The sequence below is a fragment of the Microtus pennsylvanicus genome, chromosome X (assembly GCF_037038515.1).
Source record: "Microtus pennsylvanicus isolate mMicPen1 chromosome X, mMicPen1.hap1, whole genome shotgun sequence".
Lineage (NCBI taxonomy): Eukaryota > Metazoa > Chordata > Mammalia > Rodentia > Cricetidae > Microtus > Microtus pennsylvanicus.
Genome location: NC_134601.1, coordinates 34,364,266 through 34,377,106, shown reverse-complemented (window position 1 = coordinate 34,377,106; position 12,841 = coordinate 34,364,266). Strand labels below are relative to the sequence as shown.

At 38.4% G+C, this 12,841-nt stretch overlaps 1 protein-coding gene across 1 annotated transcript in view; it reads left to right on the top strand.

Moving 5' to 3' along the window:
* Col4a6 (collagen type IV alpha 6 chain) overlaps positions 1-12,841 on the top strand; it is a 311,296-nt gene that overhangs the window by 156,195 nt on the left and 142,260 nt on the right. The gene's annotated exons all lie outside the window — the stretch shown is intronic.

Here is a 12,841-nt window from a genome sequence, read left to right as displayed (position 1 = left end):
GAAGAGACAGTGGAGTGCTTACCTACCTGGCCATGCAGATAGATCAAAGCATAAAGAGCACAAAACCCCCGAAGCAGAGAAATTTGTATGATATGGCATTACTAAGAAAATCTTTAAAATATTGTTACAGAAATGTTTCTTTGGGACTATTAAGTTGGTGAGGAATAAATGGGATGGATTGAAGTGAGAGACAGAAAGGACAAATACCAGGCTCTTTGTTGGGAAAAGTTGAGTAGTATGTCCCAAACCTCTAGTGTAGAGACAGCAAGGTGTACATTGTCTGCTGTTTAGATGCTATCTTTCTCCGAATGCGTCCACCTTAGAAAGCACACACATACATTCACTGGAGCTGGTGACTTGGTGCTGCCTGGCTTCTATTTAGATGAATGTATCATATTTTTACTGTTTGAACGCTCTTGTAAATGGTGCTTGCTTCTTTTCCTTACATTCCCTAACCCCTTCAAAGCATTTCATGTCTCCTGCTGATCCCATTGAAAGGCATTCTTCCTCAAGTCAAGTGAAATCCATGTCACAGAGGAAGACTGTGAGATGGCCTTTCTCTGTGGGACATTAGAACCTCCCAATGATTTCCTATGGTATCCATGGAGGAAGATTGTAACATGAAGGGGGCCAGGCCTGCTTGTTTGGGTTTTCTGTCCTGCCCAGTACCCCACAACTGTTTAGCCCCAAAGAAAATCACACATAGGTCTCCATAAATTATAAGCTGATTGGCCCATTAGTGCTAGTCTCTCACTTGCTAACTCTCACATCTTGATTAACCCATTTTTCTGATCTATGTTAGCCATGTGACTCAGTACCTTTATTCAGTGGGGTAGATCACATCCTGCTGCTTCAGTGATCTAGGTAGGAGTGGGAGGAATCAACTTCCTCCTTCCCAGAAATCTCCTGTTCTCATTACATCATTTCTACTTCCTGTCTGGTTTTCCCGCCTATACTTTCTGCCTGGCCAATTAGTGTTTATTTATAACATGATTGACAGAATACAGACAATTCTCCCGCAACAGAAGATCAACTAGATGGTTTCCTCAAAGTCATCTATTTCCTGCTCAATCAATTTTGTTGTGGAGACTTTGAATGAAGAACAGAGGTTGGAGTATCATGGAGGCAGGAAAAGGAAGTCTTTTCATATGAAACAAAATTTAAAGTTTGATCAATGGAAAAAAAATCAGTTAAGTACCTTAGTGATCATAGCAGGCTCATACTATGCATAGAGTTACTTTTTCATTTTCAAAAACTCAAAAGAAATGCTCATTCCTTCCACCTTCAGAAAGATTAATGTATATGATTTATTATCATTCATATCAAAGAAATCATGGCTTCTGTCCCTGTGCATGTCTTTGCTAGTTCAAGTAATTGTACTGACTTGGCATTCCACGGCTTTAGTTGGGTTCCCTCACAGAGCTGACACGAGTCAGTGATTTCTGTCCCCTTCCCGTGTTGCTGGGAGAACTGCCAAGAAAGCTATGAGCAACCAAGGGAGCTATAGAGAAACATGCTGTGGGGCCCAGAATGGAGAGAGAGGTAACCAGGGTTCAGGAGCCAGGTTTCCCCAGAGAGAGACAAAAAGAAAACAAACAAAAGGAAGAGACAGGTCTAAACAGGCTCCCCAAACAGGGCCTCTTTGCTGTAAGAATGGAGCCTTAAATTTCATAAAGTTCAAGGAAGGGAAGGAGCCTGTAGTTAAACATAGTCTTTGCAATGAAGATGAAGAATTATTAACTAAGCACACATACAGCAAACGTCCTTAGGCATTACATGAACTAAAATATGTTCCCAAACCTGTCTATCAGCATAGATATTAATATTGCTCTCCCAAATCACAAAGGTCCCACAAAAGACTTCAGAAAACAGAGGGAGGCTCTGCAGCAGGGAATCACAGGGGCTCAAAGTGCCTCTACCAGGGGTTGCTTTTCTGAAGCATGTGACAGGGAGTTGAGTGACCTAGTAAAATTCATTATCAAAACTCCAGGAGCTATGACTCCAGTTGCTTGTTCAGAATAGGAATTTGACTTTTTCCTAAGCTACACACTTTAAATCCAAACAAACTTGAGCACCAATAGCAGGAGGGAAGCTGGCCTCACCAGCTCCACTCCTATAACAATAAGAAACTGAATTCCTTTTACCCTATTTACAGCTTTTAAGTTTGGCTGGCTCCATCAGAGCTTCCATGAAGATTCTCATATTCCTGGCAAGAATCTGATCTAACCTTGAACTCAGTATGGAACATTCATTTTATCCAGAGAAATCCTCAATTCTCAGAACCCTCCCAACATACACAAACACACACACACACACACACACACAGAGAGAGAGAGAGAGAGAGAGAGAGAGAGAGAGAGAGAGAGAGAGAGAGAGAGAGAGAGAGAGAGAGAGAGAGAGAGATTCTGGTCCCACAGGCAGCTGGCCTCATAATATTGCATCAGAGATACCAGGTCACCTCTCAGGTCAGTGACAATACTTCTGAGATAAGGAACTCTGGTACTTGATCCCAGCAGGTGGCCCTAAAACACTGACCTGGTGGATCTGCTGCCCTACCTCACCAACCTGCAGCCAGAATGGCCCTTGGTCCTTAGAAGTGGGAAAAACCAGTTAGGAAGAAGCAAACATGACATAAAATAAACCCAGCCTGGGAACTTAGTTCCAGCTTCCAAACTGGAAGCTCTCAAACATCCCTTGCCCCTCCCCGAAATGTTTACCTCATGAAAACCAAAAGGACATGTAAACAAACAGAACAGATGTCGGAGCCAGAAGGCCACCTTAGGGATAATGTGGTCCAGCATTCGCATCTTCCATATGGGGAGACTGAGGTCCACAGTGGAAATGAGATTTAAACTCTGAAGAATCATGATGACCAAGATGAAAGTGTGAACAAAGGTTGAGTGAGGGACAGAGAAAGATAACAAAAGAGAGGAAAATAAAGAAGGAGGGGAAGGGAGGGAAGAGAACACTATTCAAATCCCAGCAAAGGGAGTTGTGAGCAGGAGTTCATATTAGAGGACAAAGAAATGATTCTGTAAGTCTACCATGCCCTAAGTTCAAGTGGCCAGATATCATTGCCATTTCCAAGGGACTCATAGGTGCCTAAAGCATGGTAGGGAAATTCGCCATCATCGGAGTCAAATTGTATATGGTAGTTGAGAGGACAGACTTTGGTTGGAGTCAAGTAAATCAATCTTTGGAATCCTGCCTCTACTATTTACTAGATGATCCCTCTCCAGCAGTTCCCAACAGAAAGAAATGCCCCAGGGAACATTTTGCAATATCTGGAAATATTTCTGATTGCCACAAGTAGTGAAACATCTTATTGGTAGAATACATGGAGGTTGCTGAACTCCTTACAATGCATAGCCCTGCAATAGAACTCAACATGTTAGTGGTGCCAATGCTAAGAAAGTCAACATTAGACAAATGTCCCAACCACTGTATACTTCAATTTCTCCATTTGTAACTTAGAAATAACAGTACTCTCTAAAGATCATTAAATATGCTGAAATATATAAAATAAAAATTACCCATTGATTATTGGGTATTATTACTATTAAACACTCTCAGCTCCTCCCACAGTTAATCTTGCTTCCCACCCCCACCCCCCGCCAAGCATAGCTCCTTGAACTGACTGTTCATAATGAAAATCTCTACTTTGCTTATTCTCCCTTGAACCATTCCTAAAAGTCACTAGTGGCACAATTGCTAGTTCTGTTCTCATCTAATTTAACCTGCCGTCAACATTTTGAACCTAGAGGGATGGTTCTGTGGTCAAAAGTTCTTACTGCTCTTGGCAGAAGAACCAGGTTTAATTCCCAGCATCTACATGGTAGCTTAACACTTTCCGAACTCCAGTTCCATGGAATCAGGTGCCCTCTTTTGATCTGATACCCTCTTCTAAGCTCCACAGGTACCAGGGCCTCACATACAGGTAAGGTATTTGCACAAATAAAATAAATAAATAAATCTAAACAAAAAAGAAATGTCATTTTACTCTCTCTTAAAAAATAAGAAAATGAAACATTTTGGCGTAACTTTCAAGACACTAATTCTTTGATTCTTCTCCTACCTTTATGGACCAAGTTTCCCTTCTTATTTGCTTAAAAAAGAGAAGAACTTGGCCTGATTTGGTTTTGGAATGAGTGACTAAATTACTCTTTAGAATGAGAATTAAATGAGATGATATGTATAAGGTGCTTAGGACACATTAAACAATCAACGGTCATCCATTGCTACCATACCACAATTGTTATTATCAATGTTACTGACATATTATTATTCTCTCTTACTGGGTCTAAGCCTTTTGAGTTAGGAGTAATATGTTCTTTGTGATGAACTCTCTTGTACAGAGCTTTACTCAATAGAAAATATATGCCTGACCATTGGTGATGGTACACATCTTTAATCCCAGCATTCAGGAGGCAGATATCTGAGTTCAAGGCCAGCCTGGTCTATACAGAGAGTTCCAGGACAGCCAGTGTCACACAGAGAAACCCCATCTCAAAACTCCCCCTCCAGCAAAAGAATAAGATATATGAGCTTAACTGGGATGGGGGTGGCTAGAGGCTCATGGGACTAGGGTTCTAGAAGGGAGTTACACACTAGCCATTTGAAATCCCTTTTTCATTAAAAAATGGGACCATAAATTGGATGTAGTAGCCATGTGTACCCATTAATCATGCCAATACATTCCCCCCTGGGTTTGGAGGAGAAATTGGAAGATAGCCAGATGCTACCAAGAATAATGCTTATCTATTGTAACTGACAAGATGCATAACATAATTTCACTTTTCTTATAATACTAGATTAATAATATTGTATTCATCTTGAACTTTGAGCAATTTTGTAAACTTATCAGTTCCTATGGACAGCTGTATAAATTTACAAATGGAATTTATATTACCTTGAGAATAAAGCCCCTTGGGTGATAGGCATTAGAAAAAGTAGAGAAGTCAAATATTATCAGAAAACTTGTGAAATTCAGTAAATCCATTAGGTATTGATGATCTAATAACATAATTTCTCAGTATTTTGAGTGAGAATACGATAATTATCAAATAGGATCTTTGATTCAAGTTTCTTTTTACGACTGAAAATAGAATAGTATTTATAATCATTCAAGCCATTAACCACTGCCAACTATGGCATTCCATTATGGCCTCTTCCTTTTTCTCTTACTACTCACATACAAAAATTTGGCAAGTTGCACCATGACTTTGAAGTACTAGTAACTAAAACCTACGCAATTCTAGTTAGTCTTGGCCATCTAAACCCTACATCCTTGCTTACTTGTTTTACATCTTATCCACAGTAAACAACCTGCTCTCCAGAATGGTCAGCCTATCTGCACATTGCTAGATGGTTCCTGCCCAAGGACAGAGAAAAACATAATCTGTCTTACAAAATGGAAGAAATGAACCCACATGTCCAAAGTATCCATTTTGAAAGGAATAACCATTAGACCTGCTGGTGTAACTCAATGCTGGAACACTTTTCTAGCACTTTCTAGTCTCTAGGGGTTGGAATGGAGAGAAATTTTAGTAATAGTCTTTCAAATTGGTATTCATTTTCCCTTCCTAGAAGTTTGAACTTGCCAGTCAAGTCAAAATTGTTCTAAATATTAACTTAATTTCTAGATGTCCTTAACTTTTAGAGGGCCTTGTATTTAAGCCTTTCAGAAGGTGTTTAATATACAAGTGATATAAAGACCTGCATGATTTTCCAACTTCTACTGTTATTTGTCAAAGATCTTCCAGTGTCCATTTGAGCTCACAGGAAAAAAAGGCTCCCAAAAGAAATGTTGGTAAATTCTTCAAGTGAAAGTTGAAATTTTTTCTAGCTCTTAGTTAGGGTTCCTTATTGCTGTGAAGAGACGCCATAACAATCACAACTCTTATAAAGAAAACCATTTAATTGGGGCTGACACAGTTTCAGAGGTTTAGTCCATTATCATCATGGCAGAAAGCATGGTGGTAGCATGCAAGCAGACATAGTGTTGGGGAAGTAACTGAGAGTTCTACATCCCAAACATCAGGCAGCAAAAAGAGAGAACAATGTCCTTATTAGGGGTGGGATATAGGACCTTAGGTATGCCGGGAAAATGCTCTACCCAAGAACTTCAAGTCTTCCTCTTGATTGAAGTGTTCACAGAGACAAAACTTTTCTGTCAGAGCTAAAAAGAGCTCTTTCACTGCCACCATCCTCACTCAATGATAAATGTAACACATACCATGAACTTAGCCATTTTTACCAGGATAAATAAAGCTTTTGCTTTGTCAAACATTGTCCTAGGTATATAGACTCTTGTCATTTTCAATGAGCTATAAGTGTCAGGCATTTACCCTTTAAAGGAATTCAGTTCAGTGGCATTTAGTATATTCACAAGATTGTGCACCTGTTGTCACCAGAATTCCAGTTAGAGCATCACCTCATCTCATTTTAATTTTCCTTGCAGCTTTTAAGTAGTCTTTTTTTTATTTTAAACTCCTTTTACAGATGATGCAACTACAGTTTGCAGGGATCAAATAACTTGGCAAATTCCCACAACATATGAGCTGTCTCTGATTCTCAAACTCATACAACACTCCCTTCCTAATTTCCTCTGTCTCTCATTTGTGCCGTGGAATAATTCTTGTTAATTCTTGTTAACAATGATACAAAAGGGGACATTTGTTGTGTCTCGTGTTCATTTCGTGGACTCTTTTACTTTGTCCCCAAAGAGACTGGTAGATTCTGTTGTGGTTGCTGTTGTTGTTGTTGTTGTTGCTGTTCCTCATAACCACACATGTCTGGACCACATCCTATCAAATAGCACACAGGGTCCCTGATGAAAATCTCTCTCAGATGATGATATGGGTTTGCATTAAACGTCTAAAAGGTGTGATTTTGTTAGTTTGTTTTGGATTTTTGAGACAATGTCTCAGTCAGTAGCCTAGGCTGCCCTTGAACCAAGGCAAGCTTCTTCCTTCAGCATAGTAAGTGCTAAAGTTATAGGAATGAATCGCCACACTGCAATGGAGATTTAGAAAACCGCTGTTTGATAGATCTTCCCAATCATACTTTCAGTCCCTAGTACATCATTATTCAGTATAATGATAAGAACAGCATTTTGGCACTGAACTTATATTGTGTGTGTGATGTTTTATTTAACAACTAAATCCAAAATATTGTAGCATATAATCACTTTAAAATTATTACTTGAGATAATTTTATATAAATTTTTTTGCTTTTTTTTGTTTTTGTTTTTCGAGACAGGGTTTCTTTGTAGCTTTGGTGCCCATCCCGGAACTAGCTCTTGTAGACCAGGCTGGCCTCGAACTCCCAGAGATCCGCCTGCCTCTGCCTCCCAAGTGCTGGAATTAAAGGCGTGCGCCACCACCGCCCGGCTCAATTTTATATAATTTGTATTCATGATGTCTTTTAAGTTTCTTGTGTGTTCATACAAGTAATTTTTATTCCATTTTATTTCGATTTATTTAAAAATTATTCTTTTTATTTTTATATTATAGTATAAGTGTATCATTCCTCCTTTCCTGAAGACAGAGATATCTGGTGCTTAAAAGAAATCTCACACTGGCTCAGAACTGAGAGATAGACAGTTATTTATTTAGGGTGAAAACTACAAATTAGGATTTTCTATTTGAACGATAGATCGGGAATGGGGGAGGTGGGGGCAGAGAGAAGAAGAGGCCTGACATACTTCGGTATCTGGGTAAAAAGTCTATGAGTCCTTGCCCCAGTAGGCAGGTAAACCTTCCTGCAGCACATCCCCTTTTTGTTTAAATAAGAGAGTTCTAAACTTATACAAAATTATATACAATAAGAACAATTATCCTATTCTAACTAGCTTAAGTCTTGTACAATAAATAACTTGGCCAAGTCATGAGAGGAAAGTAACTACATTTATCTAGTCTTCAACCCCATCTAAGATCCGAGAAGGGAAATAATGTTACTTGAGTGAGTAGAAAGTGCAATTAAGCAACTTCCAAAACGTCCAACCAATGATAGAGACAACTGGCTACCTGGACAATCACCCAAAGTCCCATTTGCAACATTGAGGCAAACAACTTTGGCCAAGGCCTAGAATAACTGACAAACTATTTTTTAAAGGCAAGAAATTTTTCAAAACTGTCTTACCCTGTCTTGGCAAGATTTGACAGTCCTGCTTATCCATTTTTGGATACTATGTATTTTGTCAGTCGTTGAGACGTGGGCAGTTCCTTGCCCAAATGCCAGTTTTGCCAAGAAGAAAAACAAGCTCCAAGCGGAGTGTCTTTGGTGCTCAACATTCTCTTGGGAATAGATTGGTGTTGTCAGGAGCAATTGTGTCTCACTTTACAGAACTATAAGTTATTTAAATACCATGTTTTATAGCTCTTTGAAGTGGTTGAAGATTATCTATTTATGCAGAATATAAACTCTATGTATCTAAAGAACCTGATTAGTCTAACTATAAGTATGACAAACATAGATGGCTATTGATCTATAATCCTTAATACCTATATAACTTAAAGACTAAGGCAATAAACAACTGTGCAATAAATAAGGACAATGATCTTCAAATGTAAACAATTTATAAGTATCTTGATCAAAGGTAGAAATGTACACTGCAATATGGTATATATATTACATATATATATATAAATGTTTTAAACAGAGGTAGAAGCATGCATGTGTACAATATTTAACATTACTTAACTTTGTATCAATATACAAGAATCTATACCAATGTAATTGTCTATAAATAATAACTCACAAACCAATCTACTATCCATCCAATTTTCCCTTTTTTTTGAAAAGATCCCTGAGCTTATAAAATTCCTCCCCAACCCTCAACCATATACCAATTATAATCAACCCCTAAATGATGTCCCTAAGATTCTGGCCTGTGAAGCAGCTGGGAAATCTGCCTGAGAGGCATGGAGTTTAAATCCACGTGGGTGCCAAGTGAAGACAGCGATATCGGGCGGGCGCTTAAAAGAAATCTCACACTGGCTCACAACTGAGAGATAGACAGTTATTTATTTAGGGGGAAAACTTACAAACTAGGATTTTCTGCTTAAACAATAGATGGAGATCGGATCCTAAACAAGCCAAAAGAGCTAACAGGAAGAAGGGGGGCAGAGAAAAGGGGCTGGACATGCTCCGGTAAATAGTTTATGAGGCCATGCCCCAGTAGGCAGGTAAACTTTCCTGCAGCACTTCCCTTTCCTCCTTCCATGCCCTCCCATACACCATACACAGACTTGTGTGTATTATTAAAGTTTGAACTTTTTTGAGAGATAGTTTGAGCTTAGATTTTAAGTTCTGGTCTGGTTACCCCATGCACTGTGCTTATTATATAATTGGGCATTTAAAAGCTGTAAGCCTCCATTGCCTCAGCTGAGAAATACCAATAATGGCCTACACATCACAGGATTGCTATGATGTCTAAATTGAATGTATATGGTAAATGTCCCTCAAACAGCTTAATAGATGGTAGGTAGGAGCATCAGAGAGTATATAAAAGGGGAGTGATAGAGAATCCACCACGTTACATGGCCTAGGCTGCCTGCCCACAAGGCAAATTTTATATATTAAAAAAAACCTGTTTGTTAGGGAAGTACCTGCCTTGTAATATACCAATCAAATTAAATTGTTCTACAAATTCTTGCCAGTTTAATCAACTAAAAGCATAAAGACCACTTTTGGCATTAAATACCAGACTGCCTTTCTCAAAGCGGTCATGTCATTTTTCCATCTTTAAGAATTACCAGTGATTCCCGGTTGTCGTCAAACAGCAAAACTTTCCTTGGCCTGGGGTATACATAGCAAGGATAGGAGTAACACAATGTCAATGTCAGCCAGGGTATGACCTGCCTAACTAGACCAAGTCATCCTGCCAGCAAAATGTGGCTGAGCAGAAGCAAAGGCCCGGATGTAGTTCAGATGATAACCCATGCACTACTGAGATTCAAGAGACTGGGGACAAGATCTCAAATAGGACATAGGCAGGTTATTGGTTTAAGATTGACATGGGCATGGTAAGCAGTAAGCAGAGGTGCAAATAGGAGCTGTTGCTACATACTCTAAAAGCAAGGAACCCCAAATTTGATGATAGTAGTTGTCCTTAGACACTTAAAATTAGTGAGACACTTTGCTAAGGACTTGACTATTAATTGCTTTATCTAGTCAGTAGTTCGCTTGTTTAGTTAGTACTGTGATCATTTACATTTAAAGGGGGGAGACAGGGTTTAAAGCTGCAACATTATAAAGCTAAGCTGCAATCCCAGATTTGTCTAGTTCAAACACACATGCACCCAAACATCAGGATGCCTCCCCAAACACAATGCTGCTAGTAATTAAAGAATACACACTTGGCCACTTGAACACAAGAATAAAATTGTCTCAGCAATTAAACTGACTCGTCACTTAACCAGATAACTGTTGAAGTGATTGTCTTCCTTGTTTTCTACTATGTGATGCTGGCAGTATGCCAATTAAGACTTTCAGGGAAAGGCTAAGAAATCCTCTGAGCTGCATTGGAACAGATTTCTTCAGCAATTCACTTTAGGATTTGATTCTTTCGCTGCTACTAAAGTTACTTTGCCCTATACATGCATCTTGAAATTTTTGTCTTGATTACTTCCCATAGTCTAAAGTTTCAGTGGTCACAAGCAATGTAATGGTTTCTATCACTATACCTTTATCTATGGGAGATGATGCAACAAGCTGGAGGAGGTGCCTTTTTCTTCCACTGAGAACTCAGGCTGAAAAAGCGACAGCAATTTCTGTAAGAGATGATGTCCCACTTTCCAAGGATGGAGTTTGCTTTCTACAGAAAAAGGACCAGAAAGAAATAGGTAAATGAGGAAGACGGTATTAAGTGTCAGCTTCTGTTTGGGAACTGTCTGGGTCCCTTTGGAAGACAGAAAAGGCTTTGATACCTCAGAATGTTTTTCACTCTCTAGTGGTCAGCGGGAGGAGGAAAGAATGGTGGTATAAACTATGCCCATTTTTACAGTAGATACAATACTAAAATTAACATCTGATGAAGATAGATTTCTTGAGAATTGAGCTACAATGGCAACTGTGTTTCTGATCAAGGATACTAATGAATGAATTATAAATAGAATCAGTAATGTATCATGTTATCAAAGGTATAACAATTACATTGGAACTATAATAATTATGAACAATTTAGTCATGTGCCTCATAAAGGACAAAGAAGTACTCTACTAAAGACTATTAAAGAGACCTCTGATGTATTGTGTTTATAATATATATCTAAGATGCTCCCCACAATAGACAAGGCAATACATAGTGAGTAAACATTTCATTTACAATTTGTTTTACAAAATGCAGGGTTGGATTTTAAGAGAAGAATGGCAGGGGGGAGCAGAGAAAAATGAAGAGCTCAATAAAAATCAATTTAAAAAAGAGTGACTGTGGCTTTGAAGATCAATTTATTTCTCAGCACTTAAATTGAGCTCCTCACTACTACATCTTACTCCAGCTCCAGGGAATCCAAGACTTTTTTCTGACCTCTACAGGTACCTGCACACATGTATACACTCTAGTCATGCACCACGCATATACAACAGAGAGAGGAGGGGGCAAGGATTTCTTAAAAAGGACTTCAATAATACAAGAAATAGTCTCAACAATTGACAGGATTATATGGATTTAAGAATCTTGTATATAGCAAAGGAAACAATGGCTAGAGTAAAGAGAAAACCTATAGAAATGGAAAATTTCTTTGACAAATATACATTGAACTATGGATTAGTATCCAGTATATATAAAGAACTACAAAAGTTAAGCATACAAGGAAATAAATCCAATCAATAATTGGACTAAAGAACTAAATAGACATTTTCCAAAAAAGTTACAAATAAATTGGCATCTTTATTCATTGGGTAAATGCAAATTGAAACTTCTTCAAGAATCTATCTAACATCACAGTAACTTCCACCAAGAAAACAAATCTTAACAAATACTGATGTTGAATTCTTATTCACTGCATGTGGGTGTATAAACTTCTACAGCTACTATATAAATAAGTAGGGAGATTGATTTTTAAAAAATGAAAACATAAATAAAATATAAAACAATCATGCAACTCATGCCTACATATTTGGAGAACTTTAAGGCCACATACCACATGGATATCCTTGTTTATTGCTACACTTTTCACAATAATCCAGAAATAGAACTATCCTTGATATACACTAATGTGAATGGATAGAGAAAATGTGGTACATATACACAATGAAATTTTATACAGCCATAAAGAAAAATGAAATTATGACATTTTCAGGAAAATGGATGCAGCTAGAAAACATTTCATTAAGTGAACTATGCCACTAAGAAGGAATTACTGTATATCTCCACTCATGTGTGTTATAGGAATTCCTACTGCCAGTAGCCTTTAAGTTAGCTGCCTGCTTGGGCATGGCATCTGATACTATTTGTGCCAATGCTCCTGGCAGCGCCGATCTATTCCAGAGAGAATGTTGAGCACCGAAGACACTCCACTCGGAGTTTTTCTTCTTGGCATGACTGGCCTTTGCCACTGATAAGGTTTATGGTATCTGGAAATGGACAAGCAGGACACAAGGAAAAAGACTGTCAAATCTTGCCAAGACAGAGTAAGATGGTTTTGAAAATTTTTCTGCCTCTGAAAATGGTCTGTCAGTTACACTAGCTTTAGCCAAAGTTGGTTGCTCCAATGTTGCAAATGAGACTTTGGGTGATTGCCCAGGTAGCCAGTTGTCTGTCATTTTTTGTACATTTTTGGAAGTTGCTTGATTGCACTTCCTGTTTACTCAAGTAATATTATTTCCCTTCTCGGAAC